We start from the raw sequence: 14,898 nt of genomic DNA, 5'->3' as shown, positions 1-14,898 counted from the left end.
TTATATATAAGCCATAAAACATGAAGGCCCTGAACTCAGAGTGTCAAAACACCCCATGCTCCACCCCAAGACCACCCAGTAATTAGAAGAACAGCAGAAATGTAAGCCCTTTGCTTTCCAACTCCAAAACTCTTAACTGACAGAGCTCTAATCTGTCCCTTCATATTATATGTGTTGCTCCTCAGGATTCTCTTTCAGATGATGAAATGTTTGAAAAATTTTCAGTGATAACAGTGGGTGTAAACAAAATTAACAGAATTTCTTCATTAGGAAATTTGAAACAAGCTGTAGCTCATACATGTAATCCTAGCTATTTGGGAGGCTGAGATTGTGAGGATCATGGTTTGAGGCCAGCCCGGACAAATAGTTTGCAAGACCCTATCTCCAAAATAACCAGAGTAAAATGGACTGGAAGCATAGCTCACGTGGTAGAGTGCCTGCTTTGCAAGCACAAAGCCCTGAGTTCAAACTCTAGTTCCATCAAAAAAAAAGAAAACTTGATAAAACACTACCAAAATTACAAAAAAGGGGGAAAAATGTTCATACATTCTTTCATTCATTAATTCTGAGCCTTCTCCAGTTTTTCTTCCCCCTTTAAGTTTAAATACATATAAAAAATACATATAAAAAGCAACAGAGTCTGGGCTGGGGTATAACTCAATGGAAGACTGCTTGCCTAGCGTGAACAAGGCCCTGTTAACTCCCAGCACCACACACACACACACACACACACACACACACACACACACACACTTTATTTCAAGCATATGAAAACCACTAGGTGGTTTTTAAACTAGTATTGAGAGTCAATAAAAATTATTGTGGAATCAAAATTTATTTCAAATCTCACCAAACAGCCCAACACCTGAGCTAAATCACCATATAATGCATGAAATATTTTTGTCTTCAAGTACATTCTGCTATAAAATCAAATGAAAACTGAGTGGCAAATCAGACATGGGGAGCCCATGATGGATAACAGGGCTCAGATGGAACAAAGGGCAAACCCACACGGAGCTGATCTGGACCTAGTGCCGAGTTTACTGATCATGATTTTGGGCAGCCCCAGTCTCTCTGAAAGTCAAAAATATTGTACCTAGTAAGTTCCCTTGACCACGAGGCCAGCACTGCTGTACAGCAAGAAGCCATCATAGCTAGGCAGACATCCCATTTTATGGATGGGGGTTTTCGAGTCACTTTCCATTGCTATAACAAATACATGAGATACTCAATTTATAAAGAGAAAAAGTTTATGTTGACTCATGGGCTTACAGGTTTCAGTCCATGATCAGTTGGCTCCCTTGCTTTGGATCTGTGGCAGGGCTTTGTGGTGGAATTTCATGGTAGAGCACAATTGCTCACCTCATAGCAAGGAAGTGAAAAGAAGACAAGGGAAGAGAAAGGACAAGGGTTCCACAATCTCCCCTTCAAGGGCATATCCCCGATGACCTAAAGACCCCCCACTAGACCCCACCTCTGAAAGGCTCCACCTCCTCCCAAAAACACCACACTAGGGAACAACCCTTTAACCAAATGGACCTTTGGGGGACACTGACAATTCAAACTCTAGCAGGAGTTTTACCCTGGTGGGGTTTGAAGATGCTGATTTATTCGGAGACTGTTTCTTAGGTTTATTGACTAAATCTTTGTGTGTGTGTGTGTGTGTGTGTGTGTGTGTGTGTGTGTGTGTATGTGCATGTGTGCCTATGCACATGTTCTGATGTATATGACTGCACATAGGTATGACCCATCTTCACTATTTTAAGGGTTCCTCCCCAAATTGAGTAAATTCACTCTTAAAATTACTTTGGTTATTTCATTTTCATACCCTGAAATGCAAATGCACCAAGTCTGTTGACTTTACGATCCTTAACCCACTAACAATATCACCCTCGCCCCACCTGTGCCCATGTCCCCCACCCTCCAAATGTATGTGTCTTCAGTCTCATTTCCTGTTCCTTTTTAAAGTATAGAAGTGTTTTATAGGGGCATCATTCATCTCTGTTCTTTTGATGGTGTTATTGCCAGAGCCTCACCCCATCTAACAAAGAACTGAGGTTACATTCTGTGTTGCCTTTCTGTCTTCTTCAGTGGGGTCTTGAAATTGGGAATCTGGCCAGTTTCTTTTCCCCAAAAAAGCCATACTTTTATTTCATCTTTCTCTTACATGAATTATTTTTCTTCCTCCTCTCACAGTGTTCTTTTAACCCAATTATTTTCTTAGGTTGTTTTTTTTTCTTCTTCTTAAAAAACAAATACAGTTACTCTAAAACTCGTATTTGTTTTCACTTTAGCTCTAAGTGAAATTTATTAGGGTCTGCTTTCTTAAAACTCACTTGTCAAAATCCATAGTAAAATCTGTAAGCACTAATATCAGTCTTCTTCCAAAAGAAATAGGTGACTCGTTCTCATTTCTTAATAGCCAGATACATTCCTATATATTCTCCCCTCATAGTACCTACAGCTGAAAGACTTTAACAAATGTTTACAGGTAGCTAGACTGAGATACAATTTTATAAATCTGACTGTGCTTAAATCCACATTTTATTCTTTTGTCATTCTATTAAGCATTGATTGGGACTAGAATTATCTATGTCCCAATGTTGTCTTTCGCTAGTGCACAACAGCTTCCTGACACCCACTTTTTTTATTCTACCCAACAGAAAGCACCACTGTACCCCCGGTCTTGCTCAGCAAGCTCCCACTGACCCCCAAACAGTGGCCTCCACAAGTGCCAAACATATTTCAAGTCATGTTCCACAACAGACTTGAAAAAACCACTTTTACTTTCAGAATGGAAGCTGGATAATTATACTGCAGGGAGCTGAGAGCCACATACAATTAAATGTTTAACAAATGCCTTTGATAAGTGTTTTGAAGATTCTTGAAAAGAGTGCAGCAAATGAAAGAAATTGACAGAAGACATGGGCACATGATCAGGAGAATAAAAACTCATGAAGATAGAATCTTAGTCCCCTTCTTTATACAGGCTGGCATTTCAAGAGACACTCTGTGCAATACAGTGTTGAGCCATTTATGTGGATCAGCCCCCTCGATGACCCAGTAAGCAAGGTATTATCTTTATCCCTAATTTACAAAAGCTCAAACTGAGGCATGGGATGCTTCCATAACCAGCTTACCATTCAACTAGGAGGTGGCTTTTAAGTTGCAGAGTCCTTGTGCTTGTCCACTGCAGTGCATGAGCCTGCTTGGTGCACCCTGGAGCTTCCTCATAAGGAATCTAATATGCTCATTTTCTCCCTAAAGCCTCTCTTCTCCAAGCCTTCCCTGTCCCTAAGCCTCCTCTGTGGCCCTGGTGAGTTTCAGCCCTGGATCTCAGATGGCCTATTACTTCTAGTGCCATCTTTCCTTGCCCATCCTGGTCTCCCTTTACTCAGACATTGAACAAAAGCCACTCTGCAGGACCCAGAGCTCTTTCTAGCTCTCCAAGATAACTTGGCTAAGGGTTAAAGCCATTCCTCAGGTGTAAAGACTAAGGCAAGAGGCCAGATCCCAGCTGCTCAGCAACTGAAGGGACGTGGGTACAGACAGCAGTTAACGGGGGTAAAATCCCTCAGACTTAGCCAATTGCATAAAGTCAACTGCACTGGACCCGGGCCATGAGGGACCCCACATTGATGCAGAATGGGAACCTAAGCAATCAGCAGTAGCTTCTGGGCCCCCAGAACCAATCGGTTCCCTATGGAGACTCATTCTCGTCATTTCACCCACCTTCCCGTAACTGACCCTGCAATGGAGCATTCTAGACACTTGTTCTCTGGCAGCATGTTATTACATCACCATCATCTTCCAGGGAAAATGACTGAAACACACACACACACACACACACACACACACACACACACACCTGCATGCACTTTGCCCCTCCTCTTCTCCTTCATGTTCTTCCTTTGATGTTTATTTTAATTTGATTCCATCTTCATAGAAACAATACTAAGATCATCTTAATGCCTATCGTTTATTGAACATTTCCCTTGCTATGCAAAGTACTTTATTTGCAATCCCCTCATTGAGTCTTCACAATCACTCTCTAAGAAGGGAATCATTATTCCCATTCAAAACATGCTAAATATTGAAATTTAAAGCAGCTCAGAGAGTTATTGGTGCACATCTGTAATCCTAGCACTCAGGAGGCAGAGGCAGGAGGATGGCAAGTTCAAGCCCAGTCTGGGATACACAGTGAGAGCCCACTGCCTAAAAAATATTGTTCAATTAAAAAAAATAAAAGCTTAGAAACTTTCCCTGGGTGATAAGTAACTGGTGGACATTGGATTCAGATCCATAGTCATTGGCCCAAAGACTTCTACTGGCAGCTTCCACTTGGGTGTGTTCAGACATCTTTCCAGCACATTCTAGAAAGGACTTATACTCTCTGCCCCCTTCAGGGCAGGGCAGGGTAGCAGTGATATAACACTTTAGATAAAAATCACTTGTTCTGAGCTAGAGGCATGACAGTATCTGAGTTCAAAATATACTACAACCAAGCAAAACAGCATAGCACTAGTATAAAAATACACCAATAAAACAAAATAGAGAACACCTAGAAATAAATCTGTGTCCTTACAGTCAACTGTTTTTCAACAAAGGCACAAATTGGGAAAAGGACAGTTTCTTCAATAAATGGTGCTAGGGCAACTCACTATCCACATGCAGATAGAGGATCTAGACTCCTATATCTCAAAAGACTCAAATATCAACCCCAAAGACATAAATGTAAGTCATTGAATTAAGAAACCACTAGAAGAAAATATAGGGAAAGAGTTTGGGATATTATATGATCAAAGATTTTTTTTAATAAGACTCCAAAAGCACAAGCAACAAAAGCAAAATTAGACAAATGGAATTATATCAAATTTAAAAGCTTCTATATGCCAAAGCAAACAATCAACAGAGCAAAGAGACAACCTGGAGAATGAGAGGAAAACTATTCATTTGACAAGAGACAAATATCCAGAATATATAAGAAACAACTCAAATACACGTAATAATAACAATAACGATCTGATTTTAAAATAGGCACATGATCTAAATAGACATTTCTCAAAAGAAGATATACAAATGGCCAACAAGAAGTTTTTAAATATTCAGCAAACAACATGGAAATGAAGTTGAACCCACAATGAGATATCATTTCACCCCCGTTAGAATGGCTATTGCCAAAAAGACAAAAAAAAAAAACCCAAATGCTGGGAAGATATAGAGAAAAGGGAACTCTTATCCACTATCGATAGGAATGTAAATTAGTACAGCCATTATGGAGCACAGTATGGAGGTGACTCAAAAAACTAGAACTAGATATGTCATTATGATCTATCAATCTCACATATATACAGGATATATATCCACAGGAAAGGAAATCAGCATATTGACAGGAAATTTGCACTCCTGTGTCCATTGCAGCATTATTCACAGCAGCCAAAATAGAGAATCATCCTAAGTACTTGTCAATGGATGCATGGATAAAGAAAATGTAGTATGTATACACAAAGGAATACTACTCAGCCATAAAAAAGAATGGAATTCTATCATTTGTGGCAACATGGATGAGCCATGAGGACATTTTTAAGTGAAATAAGTCAGATTGAAAAAGAGAAATATTGTATATATTCACTTATATGTGAGAAGCTGTGATCTCACAGAAGTAGAAAGTGGGTAAAACAGGTCACCACAGGCTGGGAAGAAGAGAGCAGAGATAGAGGATGGATGCCAAGTTTCCAAAATATAGTTAGGCAGGAGGAACAAGTCCTAGTGTTCTACAGCACAGTAGGGTAGGTAACTAGAGTTAACAACAATTTACTGTGTATTTCCAAGTAGCTAGGAGAGACGATTTTGAATGATCCCAACACAAAGAAATGATAAAAGTTTGAGATGATAAGAATGCTGAGTACCCTGATTTGATCATTACACAATGCATACATGTATGCATACAGTGTACCCTGTACCCTGTAAAGAGGTATAATTAGAATGTGCCAACTAAATTTTTTTAATCAAAAAAAGGCAATTTTTTGATTATTTGCTCCAGTAGTTCCTTCTTGATGAGAATTCCAATTTTCTGTGGAGAATCACAACAGAAGCAAATGGCTGTCCCTGCCCCACTTCCCCCTCTTCAACACCATGACCCTGTCATCTCCTAAAATAGCCAACTAGACCAAAAGGGCATCAGACGCAAGTCAGACCCAAACTCCACGGAAGGATAAGGCTGTCCAAAGAAAGAGGAAGTAGGAGAGTAGGAAAAGGATATGTACTTATCTTTGTTGGGGAAGTACCCAAGTTGACTTTCTGCATTCTGATCATCTTGGGTGGGTTGGAGCAGGACAGAGTCCATTGATAAAAATCTCAGTGGACTCCTCCTGTGAGCCTGGAAGATCACGAGTTCCGTGAGAGATTCTATCACTGCCTCATTTCTCTGTGCTAAGCAGTACGGAAAGTCCTCCTGTGCATCCTTTAAATATTTCCATGTTAACAGCTCAAACTAGAGAATTCCATGAATGCTATCTATCCAAGACTGAGGAATGATGAGATCTATGTGAAAGGGGGAAATGTGAAGGGGAGAATTGCTGCTCAAAGAAGAACGTTCTGGAATTGTTAAAGAGGTTTGTATGGCATACCTAAAACAATGAACCTAAAGACATTATAGAAATAAGAGCGTCTGCTGGAAAGCACCTGAGGCACATCGCAAATTAGATGATTAATGAGAAAGAGATTAACCCTGGTATCAAGTTGATTGAGGTTACTATGCTAGCCACTGGCCTTTCATCCTATTGAGTCCCCAGCAGGTGCCAGTGCTCACAGGCTCCAGAGGTCAGAGGGAGCAGGATAGAGGTGGAAGCCTGCCAAGACTTAGCACAGGGCTGCCAAGCAATTCGGCATGGGAATTGGAGCTTCCCTTTTGAGTTTCCTGGGCCCCAGGCCTAGACAAGTACCTTTTGCTGACCAAGGGTCTTACCCGTTAAAGGTGTACCACCATGTTTTCTCCATTACAGATAATGGCTTTAACACAAACCAAATGCTTATTCAAACTTGGCATGTTTTTTTCTTTTCCTTACTAAGGCATTTATTCAAGAAAAAGAAATATGGTCATAAGTATATACATACAGATACCTTTTGAAATAGTTGGCTAGTCTTTCAGTTTACTAGTACACAATATATCCAGATTCATACTGAATAATAAGTAGCAGAGACTGGCTCTAGAGAATAACATCAATATGATCTTTTGGACAGATTTTACACTGTTATAGATGTGCAAAGATGGACACAAACTTCTAAATTTTGCCTTTGCTTGAAGTCTTCCTATTAAAAAAAAAATCCAGTGTGATTAGCATTTGTTTTTTAAAAATTCCCTCACTTGCACTAAATAGTTGATAAATCAAATTTGCAAATATGGATTTTTGCAAGGTCCTAAATTAATCTCAAAGAGGATTCTGCTTACAAATGGATCTAGATATATATCTTGAACACTGTGTGATTACTGCTTCCCTGCCATTGCTTGTCACCCAGAAATTTCTAATGTGCTCTCACTGCTGGCCATAAGTCTGGAATTTACTTCAGTTGATTAAAAGAATTTGCAAACAAGAATTTATATGAATTGTCATCACACTTAAGCAACTGGTCAGGCTGAGGAGATGTCCTGAACTGGGCAAAATGTGTCAGTGAGAACTGTCAGGTGTCCCATCACTCAGCACAGCTACTACATGATAATGACAGGATCAGCCCTGGGGACTTGCTGATAGCATTCTTACACCATGGAAGAAATGAAATACTCCAACAGCAAAACCCCAGCTGAGAGGTATTTTGTTACAAAAGAGGCTATTTATAACCCCAGCTGCTACGTGAGGGGCCAGGTCACTAGAGGAGAGAAAGAACCATGGAAAAGAGAGTGGGGTAAAGATGGGAACAGCATAGTTTGTGAGCAGCTGTGGATCATCTTCATGCCATCCCCAGATGAGTGGATGTCATTTCCTACAGCATAAAACAAGCTTAGAGACCCCTTCTTGCTACCAGTGTTAGCAGGTATTCACAGGCATCGTATAGACATCTTGCCAAGTACACACACCCTAAATTGGACCTTCTGACTTCCGGTTTTGTACCAATCAGTGCAGATAGGAAACAGAAATGACTAAATGGGAACAGAAATGATGAGAGCTATAGAAAATAATAGAGGCTTGTCAGGGCAGGAAAACAGTTCTTCTCTAAGACAATTCTGAATCACCACAGGCAAAAGGTCAAGAACATGTGTGGTCTGTCAGCTCCAATGCAAAGACGCTGGATGTGATTAGACACAGTGACCATGGGCCTATCGTGTACATGTGCACAGCTACATACTTACTCTCCACTGTGTTCACAACGCGTTCTGGATCCCCAGTAAATACCCTGGTGAGCAATCCTGGACTTGACACCAGACCTATAGTCTAGATAAACTAGCATTTACTTTATGTTTTAGTTGGATATATGCACACATGCTTTGGTAAACTAACTGTTAAGAAGTCCTTCCAGAGTGGGTATTTATGTATTCTCAACCAATTCCTTCTTTCATTTCTAGAAGCTTGTACTTTAAAATCTTAGAATGTTCTATAGACCTTGGAAAATCCATAGATCTTAAAATTCATGATAGATATTGCAATGCCCTTGATGTTGTGTTAAGACACACTGGAACTGGGCGGCACTTCCCTAATTCCCTGAGAGAATATATCAAGTTCTTAGTACCCACCACAGAATTAACTGACTTAAATACAGTCCATCACTTTTTTTTTTTGATGGTACTAGGGTTTGAACTCCACACTCCACACTTGCTGGGTAGTGCTCTACCACTCAAGCTATGCCTCCAGCCCCAATCCTTGTCACTTCTGCTGAGAACAATGAAGTTTGACCCAAGTGGGTGCATGGTCTGTAACTTAGAATGAGTTTCATGAAGGAAAAAAACATGCCCCAAAATATCCTCTTTCTGGTGGAAACTTTAGACAAATAGCAAGCGGCCCAGTGCTGTGGGGCAGGGTGGGCCTCTGGTTCCTTTGCAGGCCTCTGCTTATCTGGAACAGAGATTTCCAGTGAGGTCCTCACAGGAAGGACTAAGTAGGGGTCTATTTCATGGAAGGTGTTACAGATCCTTTTGACTGATGAAGACCATCTAGCCCAGGAATCCTCACACAGTCACACGTATGTACCCCCAGCAGAAGGGAGCTATCCCAGAAAAGGCTTGCAAATGGTGTCTTTTGACAGGGAGGGACTTTAAACTAAGTCACTGATATAGGACAGTGCTCATGATAGAACCACCTGGAAGGTTTCCTTCCAGCACTCTCAAAGAAAGGATATTTAAACAATCCCTCATTCTTAGTTAAGATCTGCAACCATTCTGAGGAAAGCAAATTTTTTAAAACTTCCAATCATTAAATCTTGACACAGGCTCAGAAATTCCCAGGCTCGGCCCTGGGTGTTTTATACCATTGTTTCATGATGTGAAGACACCATCTTAAAAAAAAAAAAAAAAAGCCTTTTGCTTATAAACTCCCTGAAAAAGGATCTCTGTGCTTCATTGTCATGCTATCTTCAATAAGAATAACTACACTCAATTCAGCAGAGGTTCCCAAATGTCACTCAGCAGCCTAGAGGAAAGGTCATAAGTACCCTTCATTCTTTGATGACACCTGTTTTTCTTTTCTTTCAGATGAAAAGAAAAATCCCAGCCTGGGATGGCTCTGCCTCAAGATAAGGGGGGAAAATGAACATTCATTATATGCGGCTAATTTTGAAATATTAATTTAATAATTTTATGTTACTATATTTTGAAGTTTTTCCTTGTTAAGAGCTAAATCCTACGAGGTAGTTCGGTATTCCAAATCACTCAATTTCTGAAGTCTCTAGTGCCTTATTCCAAAGAAAGTGTTCAAGTTAATTATGTCCCCTAGCTCCTATTAAACAGGAGAAATTCTTCGAAGGGACTGTTATTTGAATAGAAATTCTTAGAATTGTTACATTGGAAGGATTGTCCTGGGCCCCTTGAGAAGAGGTACAAATGTGTTAGGAAATGTGGCTGCCCAAAGCTTATGTCATCATTCAGTAATTATATAGTATTGAGTTACCAAAATGGCATAACTGCCTCAAAAGACATGTAAAAGTTTAATCAGTACAGAAATTAGACTTTTAAAATATCCACATCATTTCTGACCAAAGTGATGGGACCTGTGAAGACAGTGGATTTTAGATCACTTTAATTCTATTATTAAAAAAATTGAGTGGAACGGATTGGGTCCCATTTCAAAAGGAACCGCCTCCATTTTACTTGCTGTTAAAAATACAGTTCCTTCTATTCAAACCAAGTAATATACTAAACTCAACAAAACTTTAAAGCTTGTTATGTCAAGTTAATAAGGTATAAAAAAACAGAGATTAGAGTTTCAGAAGTTCAAATGGCAGAGACAACAAAGCAATAAGTCCAGAGGCCATCTCTTAGCCACATGTCCCAGTTGGGTATTGTCTAAAGCAATACTTCTCTGTTTAGACATGTATTAGCTACTTTTGCATCACAGTGACAGAATTTATGACATAAACAACTTAAGAGGGAGAGAGATTTATTTTGACTCACAGTTTCATCCATCATGGTGGAGAAGCATGGTGGAGCAGAGCTGTTCAACTCATGGAAGCCAGGAAACAGAAGGAACAGCAGCAGGAAGGGGCCAAGGCAAGATATAGTCCTCCCAGACATACCTCAGTAACCAACACCCTCCAACCAGACCCTACTTTCTACAGTCCCACCACCTTGCAACAGTCAAAACCTTCATGATCTAATCATCTAAGACACCATCGCAGACACACCCAGAGGTGTGCTTTTCTAATCTCCTAGGCAGCTCTCAATTCAATCACGTTGACAGTCAAGGTTAGCCATCATAAAACTCCTCCAGGGAAGATGACCCATAACCATACTTGGACCCATCCTGGCCCACTTTAACTATAGGCTCTGGCTGGTGGACAGTCAGATAGTAGAAACAGAGCTGAGGGGCTTATCATCAAAGGTGTGGTCAGTTGTGGAGTTGTTTGGAGCTGGGAAGGCATTCACAAAGGTGCACATGGTACTGATGAATCAGACCACAGGAGAGGCTGAAAGAGCTGGGGCTGGAGATCACTCCTTGTGAGTGGGGTGACCTTAGTGAAGTCATTAACCTGCTTAATCTGTAGTCGTTCATCTACAAATGGGGGCATTGGTAATGTCTGTGTTTCTTTCCTTACCAGAAAAGAACAAGTGACATAATTTTTGAGGCCCAGAGCAATGTTCAATATTATTAAGAATTTCAAAGCAATGATAGCAAGGCATTCAACCAAGGCAGAGTCCTACTTAGGACACTCTTAACATAAAGATTTCTCTGATGTTCAGCTACTGTGGGGTCATAGGGAAGCACAGACCCTTAGTCTTTACCCTTTGCATCTAGCCCTCCATTTTTGCACAAGCCAAAGCATTTCTATGTCCTCTTCTGTACACATATTGTCAGCTCTCTCTTACATTTTCCTCTACTCACAAACCCCCATCCATCTAGACTAAACCCCCATCCATCCAGACTAAACCCCTATCTGTCCAGACTAGTTGCTTCATCCAATCCTCAGAGGAAATCATGCTCAGATCTCTATCTCAGACATTACAAGCCTATCTATACTTCCTTTAAATTAATGACTTTATACTCCTGCTAGGGACAAAAAAAGGGTTGAGGCAGAGCCAAAGGTCAGAATCCCAGGTTAGTTGCACTACTGCACCAGTCACCACCCTTTACCACCTCCCAGTTATCAGAACACGGATCTAATTTCTGCTCATGTGACCTGCCCCAAGTTCCTAAAAGTAATCCTGTCCCCTTACCATTGAAGGTGCAGGTAACAAACTTAGAAACTGAGTGAGAAACATGGACAGGTTCACTGTCAGCTCTGGAGAAGAAGCTTTATTGCCTCCTCACCCTCCTCCAGCACAGCTGCTTGCAATGGGGACGCTAGAACTTCCCCACCACCTTGCTCCTCTTATGGTAAAGCCAGCTACAGCTAGGGGAACCAAAGCAAGAGAGTCACAGAAAAGGAAGCCAACCCAGTGCCTTCAGTCCAGTCTGCTCTCTCTGAGTTTTTTCATAATAAAGTGAACACGTAACATGAGGCACATCTCCAAGTGAGCAAAATAAAGGACTTCCAAAACATATCCCAACCATTTTGAATACAGATGCACCTTCATTCACAATGGGGTCACATCCCAATAATATGTGAAAATATCATAAGTGAATTTGCATTGAGTTCACCTACCCTACCAGTCACCCTGGCTGAACAATGCAGAGCTCTCCCTACAGTGTCTTCCTCATGATCTCTGGCTGACTGGGAGCTGCTCCCTGCTGCCTGCTGCTCTCCAGCATCTTGAGAGAGGATCCTGTTGTATATTGCTAGCCTTGAAAAAGATGAAAATTCAAAACACGTAGTATGGTTTATACTGAATACATATTGCTTTTATACCATAGTAAAACTAAAAAGCCATAAATCCTCCCATGTTAAGTACACTGCAGTCACTGCCCAGGTAGGGTGGTTTTGAGCCAGCCCAAAGCTGGGTCCCACTCAGAGAAAGCAAGTCAAGGCCCTGCTTAGGACAAACCCTTCATCCTCTGGAGTCTGCCGTTCACTTCTCTTGGCCTCTTTCCATCACTTCTGATTCACTGTATTCGTTTTATCTTGTTACCTTTGATGAAGCATACTAGTAGGAAAAACACATAAATAATGTTGTAATAGACAATTCATAGATTCCCTTATACTTTGACCATCACTATACTTTGACCATTACTATACATTGTTGGATTTGGGTTTTATAACTTTCGGCAGAAACAGGTCCCAAAGACCATATCACAGATGAAACCTGTGGCTCCTGGCTCCTCATGGTTGGGTGACCTGCCCAAGATCAGGCAGCTACAGTAGGGGTAACACTGGGACTGGATCCCAGGTCACCTGTTTCCAATCAGAACAGAAAGGAAGTTATTTAAAAGACTTGGCCAGTGTGGTAACATTCCCTGTAATCCCAGCACTGGGGAGGCTGAGGCAGGAGCATCACAAGTTCAATGCCAGCCTAGGCTACATAGTGAGACCCTGTCTCAAAAAAAAAAAAAAAAAAGACCTGCATGGTCTTAATTATGGCTGATTAATTCTCCCTTGATTCTCTTCGGCTTGGCAGAGAAAGGCGTGCTTCACAAGGCACAACCTTGTGAGCAGCTGGGGGGAAAGCCCTGACAAATCTCACTTCCTTCCATCAACAGCTCTCTCCCTCACATTGTTCTCAGTATTGTCTGCACTTCCCCGTTAGTCACTGGTGAGTCAAGAGCTGGCTATGGCCAGCTGCAGACAAGCTCCGCTGGCTCCCCTGTGTATAGTGAGCTCCTCATGGGTCCCCGGCACCACACTGCTCTCCTCCAAGGCCCTGAGGAGGCCAGGTTCTACAGGCCAACAAGCCACAGGGGACCTCCCAAGCCACCTGTTATTGTGACCATGTGCAGGCTAATCAGTTTGTTCTCATCAGAGTGTTCCAAAGAGAAAATAAAGCCTATATTTATTTATTAAAAAACAAAAAAAAAAAAAAGAGGCAAGGCTATTTGCCCAGCCTCCTCTGAATGTTTGGGATTCACTATCCTCTTCCTAAATCTCACCGAAGACCCAAGTGTAGAACACTTTGCCCACAGCAAATGTGATCTGGTTAAGGGATACAACCTTGAGTTTGTTGGCATCTTCTCTCAAGCTCCCCTCTCAGCTGGGAAGGGCTGGAAAGACCTAAGAGGAACAGTGGGTACCTAACACACCTTAGAGGGTTTTCTACTCAATGAAAGAGAGGAGAAAGTTCAAATGAACTTATGTGAACACATATAACAGAGACTTCAGCACATTTGAGTGGTATTGGTGTGTGATAAGTTGTGTCCCTCCCAAAAAGCTATGTTAGAGTCAGAATAACCTTATTTGAAGATAAGGTCTTTACAGAGTTGAACATTTTAAAATGGTGGCATTAAGGTGAGCCTAATCCCATTCAACTAGTGTCCTTATAAAAAAGGGGAAGATTTGGAAACACACAGGAAGACCTCACGTGAAGATGAAGGCAGAAATCTATATGCCAAGAATACCAGAGATGGTCAGCAACCACCAGAAACTAGGGGGAAAACATTGGATAGATTCTCTTTTATACCTAAAGATTGTGAAATAACCAGCCCTACAGAATTCCTTGATCTTGGAATTCCAACCTCTAGAAATAGGAGGCAATAAATTTCTGCTGTTTAAGGTATTCCATTTGTGATCCTTTGTCACCACAGCCCCAGCAAATTAACACAGGTCCTGTCCATACATTCAGTCCACATAAGATCCTAGAACAGCCCTGCCTCATTAAGGCCTTTGCATTGGAGTTTATTTCCATCTGTGCACAGCTGGCTCCTGTTCACCATGCAGATCTGAGCTCACATGCTGACTCTTCACACCCTTCCTGACCACCCAAGCCAGTTAACAGCATCCCTTCCTCCATCACTCTATCCAATCACCCGATTCACTTGCTTGGTGACATGTCTCGTGCTCTTATTCAGGTGTTTGTAGGCTCAAAGTCTTTCTCCTCACCTCTGCAGCATAAGCTCCCCTAGAGCAAGGTTCTTGTCTGACTTAATCACAGTCATGGATAATAATGGTAGTCATTTTTTTAGATAGAATTCCAAATGGAAAAGAATTAAGAAATTAGGAATGAGAAAGCTTATTCATATTTCTTCATTCAGTGTTGTCAGTAAATGTTTATTAAGAATTTTATGGCTGGGTGCCAGTGGTTCATGCCTGTAATCCTAGCTACTCAGGAGGCAGAGATCAGGAGGATCGCAGTTCAGAGTCAGCCCCAGGAGAACAGTTCATGAG

General features: G+C 41.3%; 1 long non-coding RNA gene across 6 annotated transcripts in view; it reads right to left on the bottom strand.

The window, feature by feature from the left end:
- The window catches only part of LOC141411472 (uncharacterized), a 250,731-nt gene extending 239,962 nt beyond the window's left edge, over nt 1-10,769 (bottom strand). For 4 of the 6 annotated variants that reach the window (XR_012436252.1, XR_012436253.1, XR_012436251.1 and 1 more), the window contains exon 1: nt 10,601-10,761. This is a non-coding gene — a long non-coding RNA (uncharacterized lncRNA). Of the gene's footprint in view, nt 1-10,600 lie in introns of all 6 variants that reach the window. The other 2 variants (XR_012436254.1, XR_012436249.1) reach the window with 2 other exon arrangements.
- Between the last annotated feature and the right edge of the window lie 4,129 nt (nt 10,770-14,898).

The sequence above is a fragment of the Castor canadensis genome, chromosome 10 (genome assembly GCF_047511655.1).
Source record: "Castor canadensis chromosome 10, mCasCan1.hap1v2, whole genome shotgun sequence".
Taxonomy (NCBI): Eukaryota; Metazoa; Chordata; class Mammalia; order Rodentia; family Castoridae; genus Castor; species Castor canadensis.
This window is presented reverse-complemented; position numbering and strand designations above follow the sequence as displayed.